Genomic DNA, 21,888 nt, shown 5'->3' with positions numbered 1-21,888 from the left:
CCAAGAGAATGGCCGAGAATGAATGAATTAACGACGACGACGCACAGCTCAAACGGTCGCCAGTTAGGTCCAATGTTCTTCTGGGTTTGATTAGAACATGTCGCATTTTCCAGCCTCATCACTCCTACGGATTATTATTGGCAGCGGTAGTGATTGATCATCTTTTCGTTTAGGTTCCGCGTGTGTCAACCCTCCTCATCAATGGTTGAAGAGTTAGCAGCAATGAGCATTGTTTTGTTTTGATGAATACTCCCGGTTAAATCAACCGTAGTAGATAGATCCAGCAGCATGTTCTAGTTTTGGTTCCCAAAAACAAAAAACCCAGCATTTCTCTAGGCTTTTCTCTCACTCGCTCTGTAAAACATCCTTCTAATCAAAGCCAGCAGCATTCTTGACTTATGTCTGCGTCGTCTCTCAACCCTAATCGTGAAGCGTTCGAGCTGGCCCCTAATTGATTTAATTGATGTGCGCCTCTCCAGCAATGTTAATTTGTTTCAATTGATACGCGCGCCGCGACTCAATTTGCTCCTATATTTTTGGAAGTCCGAAACGCGTCGATTTCGTCACACACCACGTCCATTGGCTTTGTTTTGTCTCACATTATATCTTTTGATGAGGATTCGAGTAGGGTGAGAAAGGAGAAATCCTGGGGATCGTGGTAAGGGATCGGCCGAGTTTCTCAAGCGCTGATCCCGAATTCAGTTAGGTATAACGCATCGTTCCTGTTCATGCGTGTGTTGTTGACGTTATCAATTTAACGTCGCCAATCTGATGACATTGACCTTTTCCATGGAGCTAATCAATGCGTTGAAAAAAAGGTTTATATTTGTGTTGATCGGTAAAAAAAGTACGTTTGTCTTCTATAACTAAAACAGAGCTTGAAAGAGTTCAACTTTTTTCTTTTTTCCAACTTGCTCAACTATTAGAACTTAGCCCAGTTTGCCTCGCATTTCTATACAGAAACTATAACATGTTTAATTTGTATAGTTAGCAGCTGATCATTTTATTAAAGGTTAGTTCTTTTTTTGAAATGGGACACTTTCTTTTGCTAATAGCTCATTTATTAGTAAGCGGACATTCCTAATTTTGACAGCATCCTGCTGCCTGTGAAGTTCTTTTACACCTATTTTTTTTTCTTAAATTCCGTTTTCGAGATATTTACGATTTAAGAGAAAAAGAAAAACAATTTTGCACAGGTTCCTTCAGAATCCGTCACCATCAAATCGATAGCTGACAAAACCGTTGATTTTTCAAAGAATTACTGTATGTGAGTGATGGAAATGTATGCAAACACTGTCGAAAATGTCCACAAAGTTCAAATCAAGCATTGGAGTGAAGCACATGATCGGCAACTACGGTTAATAGTTATCAGGGAAGTCAAGTCTCATACCAGCTAAAAACTAAGTGTAGATCGCTGAAATGTCTAAAAAAAAAGTTCTCCGATAAGCTGAAAGTGTTACCTAGTTATGAGTCATTCAAACCTAACCTCAAACAACAATTTTTTTGCTTTTTCGAGAGCTTGTAAGCTGTATAGCCGGTACCGAGGCTATGTGACAGATGATTTCTGATGAACGACAAAACTCATGAAAAACAAATTCCAGCGTTTAAATCCTACACCATGTCTTCAAAGCCTAAAAAGAGTAATCTTGCATGTACTTTTCGCAACCTACGATCTATACTACCTAATACCGATTATACTTTAAGTTCAATCTCATGATGGTTTTACTTCGTCGTTATTGTCAGATTTTGCCAGCAGGAATTCCATTGAAAACGCTTTAAAAGTTGTATTTGAAAGAGAAGTAAGTGTTGGACCGAAAAGTAGCAGGAGGAGAATGCAGCCACCTAAAATACAGATTAGACGAAGTATAAGAACTGATCATAATCATGACTGAAAAAAGTGTGTGCCGGCTGATAGGAGGTCCCAAAAATAAAATTTAAAAAATCTTACAAAAAACGATTTTGTTTTCGTGAATTATCATAAGATTTCCTTCATAGAAAGTATTTCGATCAAACGAATGGTTTTCTAGATACACGCATTCGTAACTGTCCCATTTCTAAAAGAACTAAGCTTTACTATGAAGTTTCACCAATCTGTAATAAAACGGTTTAAATTAGTAATTATTTGAAGAAATGACAAGCTTTTCCAAATGACTCATTCCACGCACTTGAGTCCTGGGAGTTGAAATTTTCAAACAACTCTCAGAGCAAAAACTCTCTGTTCATTTTGATGAGGATTATTTACCGTACAGTTTTTACATTTAATGATTCAATAATCTTTGAATAGAGTGTGAGAAAATGGTAAAGTTCCTTCAACAATTGAGCAACAAACTCATCTCAAGAACGTCAAGTAGATCAAGTTTAAATTCTTTTTACGATTTTTTGTTGATATTGTTCGGTTCGGTTCGGTTTCACCGAAAATCCTAAAATATAATCGAACGGTGATCGAAACATGCATTTTAGTAGTTTACTGGATTGGATGCCTGTAGTGAAGTATTGCATGACTACTTTTCATGCAATATCTCGTAAGGCAACAGCAGTGATAATTGAATTTATTGTTTTCTAATGCGAAAAGATATACCTCTGTTAAACGGGTAATTTTTTTTCTAGCAAGATACGAAGTTACGGTCTTCCACAAAGTTGTTCTGCGGAAAATTTCCTTGAGAGAATTTATAAAATGGCTCGAAAACCATTAGCAGGCTCAGCTCCACAGAAGAAACAAAAACGATGTTTATTTTCATTTCAACTTTCCCATACAAATATAAAAGTTCAAATTCACTCATGTAAACGTTACTTAAAAATTCTGCAAAAAATCATGAATGAGTTTTGAACCAATACAAAGCTTTTTGGACCCCAGGGTTTGAGAAATTTAAAAATGACCCCAAATCGATTCAGTCCAATGTGACCGTTTTGCATGGAAACATGTTTTGGCAGATTATTTTGGAAATTTATCAACTTGAACTATCGATCAAACTGTTGGTGGAATCTAAATTTCAGCGAAAAACTGAAAATATTTTTTAAATTTCAATCTCCTGCACGTTTTTTTACACGGATCTTGTTTGGAAGAGCAAAACAAGTCTCTAAAACATGAATTTGTGCTAATTAACATTTAAAACAGGCGATTAATTTGACTCAATTGTTTTTCTAAAATAATTTGCACAAAATGTCAAAAAAGTATGTGTTGGAATTGGGAAAGCTTCAAAAGTATTTATAATTTGCGAGGTTTTATTGAAAAATAAAGGAAAAAATTTAAATTTCAAGGTTAAAAACCTGTCAATTTACTCACACTGGAATGTGTCGCATGTCGTATTTTTGATGCACATTGTTGTCTCACACATATGCATAAGTCATTTTTTCATTTGTAGACCCTCAAGATTTTTTTTTATTAAAAACTAGCTGATCCCATACGAATCCGATTCGCATTCAACTTAGAAGCGTTTTCCAGATGCATTTCCGAATGCATTGTTAAGCAATAATTGCAAAAATGTTGAACACGTAGTATAAACGATCACTTTATCTATCGTTTGCTACTAAATTTGAATTCAGGACCTCCGTATATGAATTTTTGTCTCGATGCGATACAAACTGACATAATTATTGCAAAAACAAATTTAAAAATTACTATGGAAGATCCCCTTTTTCGTCATTTGATACAGATATTGAAATCAGAAATCAATTGAAATTTCCAACCCCCCTATATAAATTTCGACTTGATCGTTGCATAAAAACGGAATTATTGCCAAAAAATTAAACCCCTTCCGGTGGCCTCTTTCACAAACTTTTATATCTGAAATCAATTACCCTTCCCTCAAAACCGCCCTGTGCAAATTTCAAACTAATCTATGACATTATAACGTCAATATCTTGAAAAAAAAACAGCAAATAATTAATATACCCCATTGCCGACCCCTGACTTAAAATTTGATAATAGGAATCAATTATTAGTCCTAAATAATTCCTATTTGCGAATTTTCATTTCAGTCAGATGTATAATAACGTCAATGTCACAAAAATATTAAAATTAATATGGACGATCCCTTTTGCCGGTCCCTTACACTGAATTTGATACCTGAAATCGATTGCACGTCATTCAAAACTCTCGTGTACCAATCTTCATCTGAATCCGATGTATAATAACGTCAATATCGCAAAAATAGCCGACAGTTAATATGGACAACCCCTTTGGCTGACCCCTTACACAAAATTTGATACCGGCAATCGATAAAATATCCAAGAGTAAATTTTCATCTCAATCTGATGTATAATAACGTCAATAACACAAAAATATTGTAAAGTTCATATGGGAGCCCATATAATAATCGGTGCATAATGAATATCATAGAACATCATTTAGAGTAAAGTGGGGCAAGAGTACGCAGGCGGAAAGAGTACGCACTAGGCTTTTACAGTAAACGACAACACTGAAACTAGCAACACTGTACCGGTTTGACAGGTCATCGAGTCAGCTGATCATACGTGTTTTTGTTTGTGGTTTGGTTCGCGCACGTCGGAGAAATGAGTTAAGTTTTAGTTTTTCCAATTTTTATGTAGTTTTCTGCGTATTTGGAAACATTATTACGCTTCGTGGAAATTCGCTAATCAAATCTGCATACGTGACAAAGGACACATAATTAATATAGATTAAATCTGTGGAACACTCATGCCAGGATATGATCGGTATATTTAGCTCTTTTAGTTTTTTTCACAAATGGCCATAGGGGGCATGAGTACGCAGGTTTGGTGGGGCAAGAGTACGCGTTGGTTTCCTTCGTCTTTTTGATAGCATTTGGAAAGCTAACCCAAAGAATAATCATGTTTCCAATAATCAGCACGTTCAAAAGGAAAACCAGCCGGAAGATTTGCTCTCCGGAGATGATGGAAAACACCAGGCAGCGGTTGAAGGACGGAGAATCAAAGCGGCGGGTTGCTGAAAGCTTATTGCCGAAACAGCAGGTCGAACCAAAGCGTTATGAAGCTCCCGATCCACTGCCTTCAACTTCAGAGCGAGTGGAATCCATTGATTATGAAGAACCAATGAATTTTTCGAAACGATCATATGTGACTCCTGCAGAGATTCGACCACTTCCAAAGCGTAAGGACCCTCAACAAAGACGGAATAAAGGCCAAAAGTCTCACTTCCATCTGTACCGTTGAGCCATCAACACGTACGCCGGAGCATCGTATCGTTGCTGTGTACCTGCAGGAACATTTTTACATTATTTATTTTTTCCTTACCTGTTTTTCCATCAGCACTTTTCAGTGCTAAAATTATTTTCATTTTCTTTTATTCATATTTTCTCTTTTCTTTCCAGCATGGGGAAGTCATCGGCCGGCTCAAGAGCTGGTAGAAAGCGAATTGCCGAAACTAATTCAGGTCCATCGCCCAAAAAAGTTGAAATTTCCAATTCATTCAATGTCCTTCATAACATCGGTGATGAGGAAATATTCATATTTAATTCTGATAAGAGTACTAAGAAACCTTCTTCTTCTTATACTCTTAAAAACGAAAAGGTTCCACCAATTACGGTCACGATTCCTGACTTCAATGCCTTTCGAAAAGAAATCGTCACTTCCGTCAAGGATGTGAAGATTTCTTTTCAGATCGGTCGAAGGGGAACTGCTCGTATTTTGGCGGAATCTTTTAATGATTTTCAAAAAAATTTAAATTATTTGAATAATAAAAAACATCAATTTTTTACTTACGACACAAGAAGTGATCGTCCTTTTAAAGTTGTAATTCGTGGTCTCACCGGCGATCAGACACCGGATGAGATCACAACTGAATTAAATTCTTTGGTAGGTTTTTCTCCGATTCAAGTAATTCAAATGAGGAAAAGAACCAACACGAATAATATCAGTAGTGTTGGTTTTGCTCCTGAGCTTTATTTGATCCATTTTAAAAAGGATCAAGTTAATAATTTGCAAATTCTTGAAAAGGCTCGTCTTATGTTTCATTGTCGAGTCAAATTCGAACCTTTTCGAAAATCTTCAACCAATTTCCTTCAAAATATTACGCAATGTCGTCGTTGTCAAGCTTTTTGTCACGGCACTAAAAATTGTAGAATGAATGCCAGATGCATGCTTTGCGGCTCATTCGATCATGAAAAATTTAAATGCCTTTTTGGTGGTGATAAACCACAAACAGAATTTTTCAAGTGTGCAAATTGCGCAGGTAATCATTCCTCGAATTCGCTAGACTGTCCCATCAGGGCAAAAATTATTGCTTCTAGGAAAAATCCCAAAGTTTCCAGAAAAGTTTCTTCTCCTCCTTCCTCTTTTTCGTCTTCACACGTCGGGCCGGCAAACAACCTGCCTGTTCGCGGTCAGCCTCGGCCTACATTGGAATCACGGCTGGGTAATACCCGAAGTGTTTTTAATGTTACCTGTGCTGATTCTGCGCCACAGACTCGTTGTTTATCGTTCTCAGAGGTGGTTGAAAATGGGTTTCCCTCTTCAGGTTTAACTAATAAAAATGGGAAAAAACCAAGTCTCAACGTTCATGCGAAGGCTTGGGAAAATCCCCGAAATTCAAATACTTGTTCTTCTCCTTCATTTTCTGATCCTAACAATTTTGTTGATTTGGGTGAGATTACTGAGGAAAAATTGAAATTTTTGCATCAAAATTTAATGGAAATGATGCAACTTATGTTGAAAGCAAATTCAATGTTTGAAGCTTTCCAAACTTCTTTTAATTATGCTAACAAAATTATTATGACTTTACGATTCCCTCATGGATCCAAATAGATGTTTAAATATAATGAATTGGAATGCTAGATCTTTGCTGGCTAACCAAGATGAATTCTTTTTATTTTTGAAAACTCAAAACATACATATTGCTGCCATCACTGAAACTTTTTTAAAGCCGGACAATAACTTGAAAAGCAATGCTTTCTTTAAAATTTTGCGAAATGATCGACTTGATCGACAAGGTGGGGGTGTAGCTATTGTCATCAATAGTCGTCTCAAATTTAGACTTCTTCCTTCTTTCAATACCAAAGTCTTAGAAACAATTGGAATTGAATTAGAAACGTCTATGGGGAAAATTATAATTATTGCCGCATATTTGCCTTTTCAATGTAGCGGTGAACAGAAAAATTTGTTGAAGGGAGATTTACAAAAACTCACCAGAAATAAATCTAAATTTTTTATTATTGGTGACTTTAATGCAAAACACCGATCTTGGAATAATATTTCATCAAATTCAAATGGGAATATTTTATTTAATGACTGCTCTTCTGGATATTATACTGTTGAATATCCTAATGGGCATACTTGTTTCTCTTCGATTAGAAATCCTTCCACAATTGATTTGGTTCTAACGGATTTAGGCGAGCATTGTAGTCAATTAGTTACTCATGCGGACCTCGATTCAGACCACCTTCCAGTTACTTTCTCTTTATCCCAAAGTCCCATTGAAAACCCTTTAAAATCAACTTTTAACTTTCAAAAAGCTGACTGGGAGCGATATAGGAATTTTATTGAACGTAATTTAGATGTAAACGTTCCACTGAATTCAATTGAAGATATTGATTTGGCTGTAGAAAATTTGACAACTTCAATAGTCAATGCTAAAGCCGCTTCAATACCCAAAGTTAAACATAAATTTAATCAACCTTTAATTGATGATGATCTTCAGTTTTTGATACGACTGAAAAACATTCGTCGACGCCAATATCAACGTACTAGGGATCCTTATTTGAAATTTATTTATTGCGACCTTCAAAAAGAGATCAAACGTCGTTTAAATTTCATCCGTAATGAAAATTTTGCTAAAGCAGTAGAGGACATAAAACCCTACTCAAAGCCGTTTTGGAAATTAACTAAAATTCTGAAAAAGCCCCAGAAGCCAATTCCTACTTTGAAAGATGGGGATAAACTTCTTTTAACTAACGCAGAAAAAGCTCAAAAATTAGCCCAACAGTTTGAGTCTGCTCATGATTTTAATTTGAACGTTGTTAGTCCAATTGATGCTCAAATTTCCCTTGAATTTGATGATATTTTTTCTAAGCAAAATGTATTTGAAAGTTCCTGTGAGACAAATATTGATGAACTTAAATTGATTTTCAAAAAATTTAAAAATATGAAAGCTCCGGGGGAAGATGGGATTTTCTATATTCTTATTAAAAAGTTGCCTGAAAGCACTTTAAATTTTTTAGTTAAAATCTTCAATAAATGTTTTCACTTGGCTTATTTTCCCAATAAATGGAAAAATGCCAAAGTAACTCCAATTTTGAAACCTGGTAAAAGTGCTTCAGAGCCTTCAAGTTATCGACCAATTAGTTTGCTTCCTTCTTTAAGTAAACTATTTGAGAGAGTTATTTTGAATAGAATGATGATTCACATTAATCAGAATTCTATTTTCCCTGATGAACAATTTGGTTTTCGTCATGGACATTCTACTACACATCAACTCTTGAGTGTAACTAATATGATTAACGCTAGCAAATCTGAAGGTTATTCAACTGGTGTTGCTCTTCTAGATATTGAAAAAGCTTTTGACAGTGTTTGGCACAAAGGTTTAGTAGCTAAATTAGCTCGATTTGATTTTCCTGTATATCTCACCAAAATTATTCAAAATTATTTGACTAGCCGAACCTTACAAGTAAGCTATCAAAATTCATGCTCTGAAAGGACTCCCATTAGAGCTGGGGTCCCTCAGGGCAGTATACTTGGGCCGATTTTATACAATATTTTTACTTCTGATCTTCCTGATGTACCAGAAGGAAAGGGTAGAAGATTATTTGCTGATGATACTTTGCTTTCAGCCAAAGGTCGAAATTTACGGGTGGTACGCAGTAGATTGCAACAAAATTTAAATTCCTTTTTGAATTACTTGAAAATGTGGAAAATTTCTCCTAACGCTTCCAAAACTCAACTTATTTTATTTCCCCATAAGCCAAGAGCTCAATTTTTAAAACCTAATGAAAATCATTCCATAACTTTTAATGGGGTTTCATTAGAATGGTCTGATCACGTGAAGTACTTGGGACTCACACTTGATCGGAATCTTACTTTTAAAAATCACATTGAAGATATTCAATCTAAATGTAATAAATACACTAAATCTCTTTATTCTCTCATCAACAGGAAATCCCGCCTCTGCCTGAGGAATAAGATGCTGATATATAAACAAGTTTTCCGACCAGCGATAATGTATGCAGTTCCGATTTGGTCTAGCTGCTGCACGACGAGGAAAAAAGCCATCCAGAGGATTCAGAACAAGGTTCTGAAAATGATTTTGCGGCTTCCACCTTGGCACAGCACCGAAGATCTTCATCACACTTCCATCTGTACCGTTGAGCCGTCAACACGTACGCCGGAGCATCGTATCGTTGCTGTGTACCTGCAGGAACATTTTACATTATTTATTTTTTCCTTACCTGTATTTCAATCAGCACTTTTCAGTGCTAAAATTATTTTCATTTTCTTTTATTCATATTTTCTCTTTTCTTTCCAGCATGGGGAAGTCTTCGGCCGGCTCAAGGGCCGGAAGAAAAAGGATTGCTGAACCTAATCCAGGGCCATCTGCCAAAAAAGTTGAAATTTCCAATTCATTCGATGTCCTTCATAACATCGGTGATGAGGAAATATTCATATTTAATTCTGATAAGAGTACTAAGAAACCTTCTTCTTCTTATACTCTTAAAAACGAAAAGATTCCACCAATAACGGTCACGATTCCTGACTTCAATGCCTTTCGAAAAGAAATCGTCACTTCCGTCAAGGATGTGAAGATTTCTTTTCAGATCGGTCGAAGGGGAACTGCTCGTATATTGGCGGAATCTTTTAATGATTTTCAAAAAATTTTAAATTATTTGAATAATAAAAAACACCAATTTTTTACGTACGACACTAGAGGTGATCGTCCTTTTAAAGTTGTACTTCGTGGTCTCACCGGCGATCAGACACCGGATGAGATCACAAATGAATTAAATTCTTTGTTAGGTTTTTCTCCAATTCAAGTAATTCAAATGAGGAAAAGAACCAACACGAATAATACCAGTAGTGTTGGTTTTGCTCCTGAACTTTATTTGATCCATTTTAAAAAGGATCAGGTTAATAATTTGAAAATTTTGGAAAAGGCTCGTCTAATGTTTCATTGTCGAGTAAAATTTGAACCTTTTCGTAAATCCCATACCAATTTTTTACAAAATATTACGCAATGTCGTCGTTGTCAAGCTTTTTGTCATGGCACTAAAAATTGTAGAATGAATGCCAGATGCATGTTTTGCGGCTCATTCGATCATGAAAAATCTAAATGCCTTTTTGGTGGTGATAAGCCAAAAACAGAATTTTTTAAGTGTGCGAATTGCGCAGGTAATCATTCCTCGAATTCTCTAGATTGTCCCGTTAGGGCAAAAATTGTTGCTTCTAGGAAAAACCCCAAAGTTTCCAGAAAAGTTTCTTCTCCTCCTTCCTCTTTTTCGTCTACACACGTCAGACCGGCAAACAACCTGCCTGTTCGCAGTCAGCCTCGGCCTACATTGGAATCACGGCTGGGTAATACCCGAAGTGATTTTAATGTTACCTGGGCTGATTCTGCGCCACAGACTCGTTGTTTATCGTTCTCAGAGGTGGTTGAAAATGGGTTTCCCTCTTCAGGTTTAACTAATAAAAATGGGAAAAAACCAAGTCTCAACGTTCATGCGAAGGCTTGGGAAAATCCCCGAAATTCAAATACTTTTTCTTCTCCTTCCTCTTCTGATTCTAACAATTTTGTTGATTTGGGTGAGATTACTGAGGAAAAATTAAAATTTTTGCATCAAAATTTAATGGAAATGATGCAACTTATGTTGAAAGCAAATTCAATGTTTGAAGCTTTCCAAACTTCTTTTAATTATGCTAACAAAATTATTATGACTTTACGATTCCCTCATGGATCCAAATAGATGTTTAAATATTATGAATTGGAACGCTAGATCTTTGCTGGCTAACCAAGACGAGTTCTTTTTATTTTTGAAAACTCAAAACATACATATTGCTGCCATCACTGAAACTTTTTTAAAGCCAGACAATAACTTGAAAAGCAATGCTTTCTTTAAAATTTTACGAAATGATCGACTTGATCGACAAGGTGGGGGTGTAGCTATTGTCATCAATAGTCGTCTCAAATTTAGACTTCTTCCTTCTTTCAATACAAAAGTCTTAGAAACAATTGGAATTGAATTAGAAACTTCTATGGGGAAAATTATAATTGTTGCCGCATATTTGCCTTTTCAATGTAGCGGTGAACAGAAAAATTTGTTGAAGGGAGATTTACAAAAACTCACCAGAAATAAATCTAAATTTTTTATTATTGGTGACTTTAATGCAAAACACCGATCTTGGAATAATATTTCATCAAATTCTAATGGGAATATTTTATTTAATGATTGCTCTGCTGGATATTATACTGTTGAATATCCTAATGGGCATACTTGTTTCTCTTCGATTAGAAATCCTTCCACAATTGATTTGGTTCTAACGGATTTAGGCGAGCATTGTAGTGAATTAGTTACTCATGCGGACCTCGATTCAGACCACCTTCCAGTAACATTTTCTTTATCCCAAAGTCCCATTGAAAACCCTTTAAAATCAACTTTTAATTTTCAAAAGGCTAACTGGGAGCGATATATGAATTTTATTGAACGTAATTTAGATGTAAACGTTCCATTGAATTCAATAGAAGATATTGATTTGGCTGTAGAAAATTTGACAACTTCAATAGTCATTGCTAGAGCCGCTTCAATACCTAAAGTTAAACATAAATTTAATCAACCTTTAATTGATGATGATCTTCAGTTTTTGATACGACTGAAAAACATTCGTCGACGCCAATTTCAACGAACTAGGGATCCTTATTTGAAATTAATTTATTGCGACCTTCAAAAAGAGATCAAACGTCGTTTAAATTTCATTCGTAATGAAAATTTTGCTAAAGCAGTAGAGGACATAAAACCCTACTCAAAGCCATTTTGGAAATCAACTAAAATTCTAAAAAAGCCCCAGAAGCCAATTCCTACTTTGAAAGATGGGGATAAACTTCTTTTAACTAATTCAGAAAAAGCTCAAAAATTAGCCCAACAATTTGAGTCTGCTCATGATTTTAATTTAAACGTTGTAAGTCCAATTGATGCTCAAATTTCCCTAGAATTTGATGATATTCTTTCTAAGCAAATTGTGTTTGAAAGTTCTTGTGAGACAAATATTGATGAACTTAAATTGATTTTCAAAAAATTTAAAAATATGAAAGCCCCGGGGGAAGATGGGATTTTCTATATTCTTATTAAAAAGTTGCCTGAAAGCACTTTAAATTTTTTAGTTAAAATCTTCAATAAATGTTTTCACTTGGCTTATTTTCCCAATAAATGGAAAAATGCCAAAGTAACTCCAATTTTGAAACCTGGAAAAAGTGCTTCAGAGCCTTCAAGTTATCGACCAATTAGTTTACTCCCTTCTTTAAGTAAACTATTTGAGAGAGTTATTTTGAATAGAATGATGATTCACATTAATCAGAATTCTATTTTCCCTGATGAACAATTTGGTTTTCGTCATGGACATTCTACTACACATCAACTTTTGAGTGTAACTAATATGATTAACGCTAGCAAATCTGAGGGTTATTCAACTGGTGTTGCTCTTCTTGATATTGAAAAAGCTTTTGACAGTGTTTGGCACAAAGGTTTAGTAGCTAAATTAGCTCGATTTGATTTTCCTGTATATCTCACCAAAATTATTCAAAATTATTTGACTAGCCGAACTTTGCAAGTAAGCTATCAAAATTCATGCTCTGAAAGGATACCCATTAGAGCTGGTGTCCCTCAGGGTAGTATACTTGGGCCTATTTTATACAATATTTTTACTTCTGATCTTCCTGATGTCCCAGAAGGAAAAGGTAGAAGATTATTTGCTGACGATACTTTGCTTTCAGCCAAAGGTCGAAATTTACGGGTGGTACGCAGTAGATTGCAACAAAATTTAAATTCCTTTTTGAATTACTTGAAAATGTGGAAAATTTCTCCTAACGCTTCCAAAACTCAACTTATTTTATTTCCCCATAAGCCAAGAGCAAATTTTTTAAAACCTAATGAAAATCATTCCATAACTTTTAATGGGGTTTCTTTAGAATGGACTGATCACGTGAAGTACTTGGGACTCACACTTGATCGGAATCTTTCTTTTAAGAATCACATTGAAGATATTCAATCTAAATGTAATAAATACACTAAATCTCTTTATTCTCTCATCAACAGGAAATCCCGACTTTGCCTGAAGAATAAGATGCTTATTTACAAGCAAGTCTTCCGACCAGCGATAATGTATGCAGTTCCGATTTGGTCTAGCTGCTGCGCGACGAGGAAGAAAGCCATCCAGAGGATTCAGAACAAGGTTCTGAAAATGATTTTGCGGCTTCCACCTTGGCACAGCACCGAAGATCTTCATCGGATTGCAGGCATTGAATCTATCGAAGAGATGGCCAACAAAATCATCTCCAACTTCAGAGACAAATCGATGCAGTCTTCCATCGCAGAGATTCGCTCTCTCTACAATTAGTTTAATTTTAGGATAGCTTTAGTTTTTAGTTTAAAATATTTTTTTTTTCACTACAGGATGTTCTCCTTTATAAAAATGCTTGATTGTGCTCAGCAAATTTAATTCGAATAAATAAATTTTAGTGAATATTAAACTATAGGGCTCTGAAAGTTCATTATTGAACTGAACACCTAATTTAATGTATTAATGTAATATAAATGTAATGATGAATTGGTACTAATAAAGATATATTAAAAAAAAAAAAAAAAAAAACCGAAGATCTTCATCGGATTGCAGGCATTGAATCGATCGAAGAGATGGCCAACAAAATCATCTCCAACTTCAGAGGCAAATCGATGCAGTCTTCCATCGCAGAGATTCGTTCTCTCTATAATTAGTTTTAATTTAGGATAGTTTTAGTTTTTAGTAGTAAGTTTAAAATATTTTTTGACATTACAGGATGTTCTCCTACATAAAAATACTTGATTGCACTCAGCAAAATTAATGCAAATAAATAAATTATAGTGATTAATAAACTATAGGGCTCTGGACAGTTCATCATTGAACTGAACACCTAATTTAATGTAATAATGTAATATAAATGTAATGATGAATTGGTACAAATAAAGACATATTTAAAAAAAAAAAGGCCAAAAGTCTGAAATCATCACGAGCACTCTCGTCAAGCGAAATCCGCCGGCGAAACGCAAACTTGCAACTGAGACAGACACTGCAAAAGGAACCAAGACGACAATGAAGGAAAAGCCTCCTAAAGGCTCTGAGGCTCCAAAAAAAGCAAAGAGACCACGAAAGGCAAAGCCTGCCCAAAGCTCTTTTACCTTTGTTCGATTTGATTTTATAAGAGAATCCTTATGATTTAAGTTTTTAACCCATGGAATATCAATTCACTGTTTTATTTGAACTATTGTTTATGAAATAAAGGTTTTGTTTTGGTTAATAAACGATTATAATGATTCAAAACCTCATTTACACCGGACCAGAATGGTATACAATGAGCTTATTTTATGCGTACTCTTGGGCCAACCTAATGCGTACTCTTGCCCCACCTCATGCGTACTCTTGCCCCACTGGTGGGGTAAGTGTACGTTTTGGTAGTTTTTGAAAAATATGATTTTTTATCAATATTTACAAACGTTATCAAAACTTTTTGCGTCATACAATCAAGGTAAAGAGCCTTACTTTAACTTGGTTTAATTACTATGATCAATACTTTTTTCTTTGAAGAGATACAATAAGTACACAACTAAGTGCGTACTCTTGCCCCACTTTACTCTACGTGATTTTTAAGTGAGTTCAACATGATGTGATAATAAAAGATTGGTGAAAGTGATGAAATTGCTATAACTTTTAAACCGTTGGGTAGAATTAAATGAAAATTTGGGTGGACATAGTTCAAAGTGCATTGTTTACATCCTGCAAGTTTTAAAACTCGCGGAAATGGAGTCGAAAGAACAGCTCGAGCGTGATAAAATCTTGCGCATTCATTTATGCGGTGATTAAGCGGTTCGAGGAACGATTGACCACCGATCGGAAGCCCAGAAGTGAAGGAAAAAGTATTCCGTACGACACCAAAAATCACAACCGCGTAGTTGGGGCCTTCAACCGAAACCCGAACGCTTTTGTTTGGGATGTGGCTAAAAAGCTGCACCTAAACCGAAGATTTGTCCAGAAGGCCAAAACTAAGGCTGGTTTTCGAATGTTCAAGGTACAAAAGGCCCCTAATCGCGACGAGAAGCAGAACGAGTCCGCCGAAACTCGTGCCAGGAAATTTTACCTCAACATGCTGACGAAAGTTGACGGACGACGAAACATATGTAAAGGCCGACTTAAAACAGATCCCCGGCAACCTGTTTTTCATGGCCAAGGATAAGTTCAGCGTTCCTGAGCATGTCCGCACTCAGAAGATGTCCTTATTTGCGAATAAATTCCTGGTTTGGCAAGCTATCTGCACGTGCGGGAAGCGAAGCGCACCTTTCGTGACCCAGGACACGATGAAAGGACAGGTGTACATGAAAGAGTGCCCTCATAAGCTGCTTCTTCTCCTGAAGGCCCACAACGTCCCAACAATCTTCTGGCTGGATTTGGCCTCATTCCACTACTCTAAGGACGTGCTGAAGTGGTATGCAAACAATAAGGTCAATTTCGTGCCGAAAAATGTTCAACCCTCCCAACACTCCGGAGCTCCGCCCCATCGAGAAGCACTAGGCGATTATGAAGCAGCACCTTCTTAAACGACCTAAGGTAGTGAAGACAGTCGAGGAACTGAAGAAAGTATGGGTTTACATGCAAAAAACGATTGATTCACAGGTTGTGCAGAATCTAATGGCCGGGGTTAAGGCCAAGGTGCGGGCATTTGCGTATGGACTGTGAATTAAATACGAGTAAATTGTAAAATTAAGTTTAATAGTTATTTTTCAATCCCTGAAAATTTGATGGCAATCGGTTGAAAACTCGAATTTTGCGAATCAATTTTGTGTATGGCAATTTCATCGTGGACACCCTTTATCACAAAAAAAAACTGCAACATTCATATTCCGGGCCTGGTGCGATTAGGTTACCCTGTGGAAATGTAAAAAAAGTTTAATAAATAAAAATGAATTTTCTGAAAAGTAAATAAGTTACCTGTCCCGGATTAGTCGAGAATTCGTTATTTTATAGTCCCTGGAGGGCACACGCATTAATTTAATTCGTTAGGACAGTGGTTTTCAAACTTTTTTCACTCACCGCCCCCTTTTGTAATATTTTCGAGGTCAACGCCCCCATGAGCAAATTTTCAGAAAATCTATTGAAAAAAAAAGAAAATCTGGATCGTTGAAAAACCATTAGCTTTTGGCTTGATGTTGTTGGAAGGCTTAACTTAAAACTCATTAAAATTTATATGTGGGTGCCTAACAAAGCTACCGAAATCACTGAAAAATCTGTAATTTCACAGAATTTTGAACAAATTTTCATCACAGAATCTGTGTCACAGAACACAGAATATTGAAAAATTCACAGATTTCACAAAGTTTTTGAATTTTAAATGGATTTTCAAAATAATGATTTTTTGGCCATCATGGCCATTTTCAATGAAATTTAATGAAAAAGTATCACAGAAAACCATCTCAGAATTTTTGGTTAAAATCACAGAAACTCAGATTTTTTTTCCTCGAAAACACAGATTTTTTTTTTGGCAACCTTGATGCCTAATCGGGATAGAGCACGGCACTCTTCCAAATAAATAAATTTCAAATCAAATAAAATCTATATGAGGCCCTTAGAGCCAAAGGGGAAGGGGACATTATAAGGTGTTATAAGTTTAAAAATAATCGATTTTGATTGAATAATGTCAAACGATTCTTTATATTTCGAAATATATTTCATGATTTTTCAGATGTTTAGAATTTTATTTACATAATATTTTGTTCGAAAGAAAAATGCGTAATTTTTGAAAAATATATGGAAAATGACCAAACATAACAACTTGAAAGCATGTTTTCTCGAAATTAGCTTTTATGAACTTATACCTTTTTGGCCCCAAGGGCCTCATAATGCTTCAACCCTCAGTAAACAATTAATTCTTTGTAAAATTTCCAGGACACTTACTTAAACTGATTAATTAGTTTGTTTTAATATCAAATCATACATCTTTAATTTTGCTTAACACAATTTTCTATTCACGATTAATTTACATTAGTTTTGAAGACTAAATTGCATTATTGAATACAAATTAAATACTGTCAGGCCCGTAAAATAAGGTAAGAATAGTATTACTTCTTGATATCTGAATTTGAGTCCTGTTCTAAGTTATGCAGCATTCACGGGTTTTAAAGTTTAAATTAGATTCTAATAACTGAATCCAGGTAAAGTTAGTGATAACCGAATAGATTAAAAGTTTATCCATGGCAAATAGCACAATTGATTTTTACATTGGTTGAAATTGAGATGAACAAATAAGAACATAAAATAAAAATTCTCTTATCTATAACTATTCTTACATATATTCTTTCAAGAAAATCACATTTAATCACAGATGACCCCTTTTTATACAAATTTTTTCGAAGGTATTTTCTGTTTAGCAGATTTTCTGAGACAATACAATTTAAAAATTATCAAGCATTTTCATCTAAAATTATTCTCGTTTTAGTTAAACCCAAAATAATCTTACAAAACATTATAAACATGTAGAGCGTATACAAAATCAGTGACAATTTAAAAAAATGTTTTAGTTACATTTAAAAATAATTATTGAGAAACTGGAACAAAAATTGGTTTGCTGCTCTGTGATCTTACAAATATTTTAGTCTTCAACCTGATGTCTAGTGTTCTAACGTAATTTCATTTTTTGCGTCAAACTTGCTCATTGTTTTTCAAATCTATGTGTTCTCGTGATTTGTGAAAATATGAATTACAACCTCACCGCCCCCTGAGCCCTTCCAACGCCCCCCAAATTCCAACATTGAGCTCACCGCCCCCTTGGAAGCTCTCAACGCCCCCAAGGGGGCGGTAGGGACCACTTTGAAAACCACTGCGTTAGGATGTCCGGAAACCTAAAAAAAACCTAACGCAAAGGGATGTTCCGTGACTTGAAAAAAAATTCTTTCTTTAAAAATTTTAATTTCACTGTTCAAATCAACGGCCACGAGTCCCGAATATTGTCACAATTCACCTTCCAAATAATCCTGAGGCCACTGACAGAAATCGTAGTTTTCGGTGTAATTCTAGCGAAAACTAAACAAAACTTCCTCAAACATTTCTCCCATAACGAACAAAGTCAGGTAACTAATCTTTCCTTATAAGAATTTGAGTTAAAAAAAATACTCTAAACCGATTTAGAGCACTAACTTAGATTTCACGTAAAATTCGTGAGGCAATTATGAGAAAGTAAAGTAGTTACTACCAGGGCGCACTTGAAACACTGTGGTTACTACAAGATTCACGCAAAATCCATATTATGCAACAATATTTTAGTTTACGTAAAAAATCCTAAAAAATAATTTCTAAATGATTTTGCGTGTTTAGATCTGTTTATAATTAAAATTCCAGTAAAAAAAACCTCATTTCCACTCACAGAAGGACGAATTAACAAGGGCCAACATCAAGGAGCACAGTAAATTTTAGCAAATGTGCTTTCATCGTGAATATTTACAACATTTTTTAACTATGAAAACGTAAAATGTACTTTTGTCCACGTTTTTTCCTCCCTATGTTCCAGTTGTCTCTGCGTCCAATACTGCACAGTGGGCCCACAGCCAAGTTAACCCTCCGTGTCATAAAGAAATAAATTTGCAACAAATAATGTATGGAAAAAGTGAAAAATCGTAGTTTAATTAATTTTTTTTTCTTGATGTACTCATCATTTGCAACAGTAAAAAATGATTTTTAAGAAAAAATGAAAAAAATCATTAAATAAAGGGTTAAGATGAGTAGTAAATGTACTTTTACTACTCACCGGTATGCTAACAAGATCTGGCTGTGTTTGTATCATAAATATAATAATTTGTTTATTTGAAACGCTGATTTTAAGGAGCCAAACTCTCGGTATTGTATTTACAATTTATTACTTTACACTAACATAGTGAGGGTAGAAAAAAGAAGTCTAGGTCTTCTGCAGCCAACACATTCCCCATTGGAACGACAGATAGTTTCCCTCGGGCCCAAAGGTAATCAATTAAATCTTTTCTGGCGATAAGCTGGTCCTCACAAGACCAAACAATATGTTCGATGTCGTAGTAACCGTTTTAGAGCACCTGTATCCGTGGTCCAAACAACCGGTTTAGACCCAACTTCCGACCAAAGCAACCGCATCCGTGATCCTTTATACCAGTTTCAACTCAACTTTTGTTTTAGCACCAGTATAAGGATTGCCCCAAAACTGTTGAGATTTGGACCCAATCTGACGCAGTTCATGATCTCACACCTGATGAGGACCCGGAGAGATAATGAATTAAACCTATCTCTCAGTAGGAGTACGCCTGCCAAAAATCAAAACAGATTGGTAATGAAAACATTGACTTAAGAAAACATAGGTATTGAGTGTTTAAATACCCACTTACGAAATAATGTACGCTTGGAGATCTGGAGACAGAAGTTAGATAAACTTTTCCCCATCCTTTTATTCTTTCATTTATAATTCCTCCCATGAATGGTAGTCAATAAGCTTAGTTAATTAAGGTAGATATAGTGCCTGAGCACTCGTGTGTGTGCACTTTTTACTCAACTAAAGATCTACCACAGTTATTGCACTTATACGGTTAATATTCGCTAAGACTTGTTTTTTTTTTCTCAAAGCAACTACATGGGGTGTGTTTCACTCTAGCCGACCTCCGCGCACAGGTGGTTCCATAGTGTAGCGGTTATCACGTCTGCTTTACACGCAGAAGGTCTCCAGTTCGATCCTGGATGGAACCAAATCTTTTTTGATTTTTTAATCTTTCTTGTGTTTGAACTTTTGAGCATTTCTGAAGTTTGATATTTTGATCCAAAGCACAAAGCCGTCAAGAGAAGAAACGGGCTAAATTTCGTCAGTGTTATGTTATGCTCAGAATTTCAGTTGAGCAGATATTATTTTCTCATCACTTCGAGCCGCGCCGTTCAAATAAATCACCCAACATCATGAGACTGTTAACTCAATAATTGATATGAACAAATTAAAATGCTCCTACAAGGCAATCAATATTATTTTTCACTACCCTTGGTGTTCACACATTCGGCTTTTAAGGCCTTTAGTCACACAGTGAGATTGATACACCATGTAAGCATTTCGAATGCAAAAAATGGAACTGCTTTAAGGGGGGGGGTAGGGTCTAACACTTTCAAAAAATCGATTTTTTTATTTTTTTATTTCCTTATTGGAAAACATTTCAAGAATGTTGTGTCAAATTTTCAAGTCAATTGAAGCAAAACTGTAGAAGTTATAGGCCTTTATCTCCTCCTATCTAATACTGCAAGAAAGCAAGAGCAGAAACTTCAAACGCGTTTTTCTCGAAAGCACATTTTTGAAGTCCGTGGACATCGTCATTTGAAAACTACTTATCCGATTCTTTTCAAATTTGGAACATGTTTTCTACATATAAAATACCAGACCCCAACGTTTTTCTTTTTCGATTTTTTTACTTTGGGGAGATTTTACAGGTGAAAAATGGCGGATTTTTAGGTGAAAAATCGTAGTTTTCACTTCAAACAGCCACAAAAATTTCATAAAAATATTTTTAAGTTAAATAAAAACGTTGGGGTCCAGAAAAACATCTATTAAAAATATTTTGCTCTGATTTTTTGACTTCAGATGATTCTGTGCTGAGATACAGTGTCCACCGCAAATCTTGTTTTCTAAAAGGCATCCTCGAAAATGCTCCGTCACCGGCTCATTTTTCAATATTTTTCTACGAAAAAATTACTAAATGTTCTTTAAACAATGCTTTGTATAATGCAAAAAATTTGAATACATTTGTTTAAACGATAGCTCTAGAAAAAAATCGTGAAAATGGTGTTTTTTTTATACCCTTTAGACCCTACCCCCCCCCTTAACTGTACCAAAATTCAAAAGAAAATTCGGTTTGATAGTAAACAACGAAATGATTGATTTTTAGTCATTTTAACTGCTTCCTTAACAATGTTAGTTTCAAACTTTATTCGTAAATTAACGATGATTTTTCTATTTCTGGTTACATCATGGAGGATCTTAAAAAATAGTTACATTATTTTCAAAATTCTGAACACTGAAATTTCTGAAATTTGAATGAAAATCTATTTTACATTAAACTTTCTTACACCCATGTGTGCTCCAAATTTTTCTCTGAAGATCTGATACCAATACCTTTCCTGTTTAAATACATTTGTTCGCCGTAACAAAAAAAAAGTGCAACAAGGGCGGATAGTTTTTCATGACCATATTGGGAGCAGTTTTTCTTCCAAACTTGGATTAAAACATTGATGTTCGATGTAGGCATACACATATCGAGCTATATGGGTGTTAACGAGCATCGAGTTATGAAATCCGGCCTTCTTTCGACGAGCCGATGATTGATCCCTCGTCTAATTGGTTTGGGGTACTCTGGAGCAATGTGTTCCATTGTTACCATTTTTATCATCTCTCCGTGTCTAAAAGTATGAGCCGTTTTGAATAATAATTTAACACGGTAACCGTGGTAACCTATAAACAGGTTTATGACTTCTGTTTTAAGCTTAAATAAACTTTTATCTACGTTTCAAGTATAAAACGTCTAAGAATGGCGAAAAAACAGGAGAAACTAAGCATCTTGAAGACCAAGGTCGTGTTCCTGCAGTGAAAGAAGGAGTGATGCGAAATAACAATGTAAACAGTAAACTTCAAATCACTTTTGTTCGAATTTTCAAAAAAAAAACTCATTGGGATTTTTT

General features: G+C 35.3%; 1 non-coding gene across 1 annotated transcript; it reads left to right on the top strand.

Annotated features, from left to right (window-relative positions):
- Positions 1–19,847: 19,847 nt before the first annotated feature.
- Positions 19,848–19,920, top strand: Trnav-uac (transfer RNA valine (anticodon UAC)). Its single transcript has one exon. It is a non-coding gene; the product is annotated as a tRNA-Val (tRNA).
- Positions 19,921–21,888: the final 1,968 nt, after the last annotated feature.

This window comes from Uranotaenia lowii, chromosome 3 (genome assembly GCF_029784155.1).
Source record: "Uranotaenia lowii strain MFRU-FL chromosome 3, ASM2978415v1, whole genome shotgun sequence".
In the NCBI taxonomy this organism is placed as follows: Eukaryota; Metazoa; Arthropoda; class Insecta; order Diptera; family Culicidae; genus Uranotaenia; species Uranotaenia lowii.
This window is presented reverse-complemented; position numbering and strand designations above follow the sequence as displayed.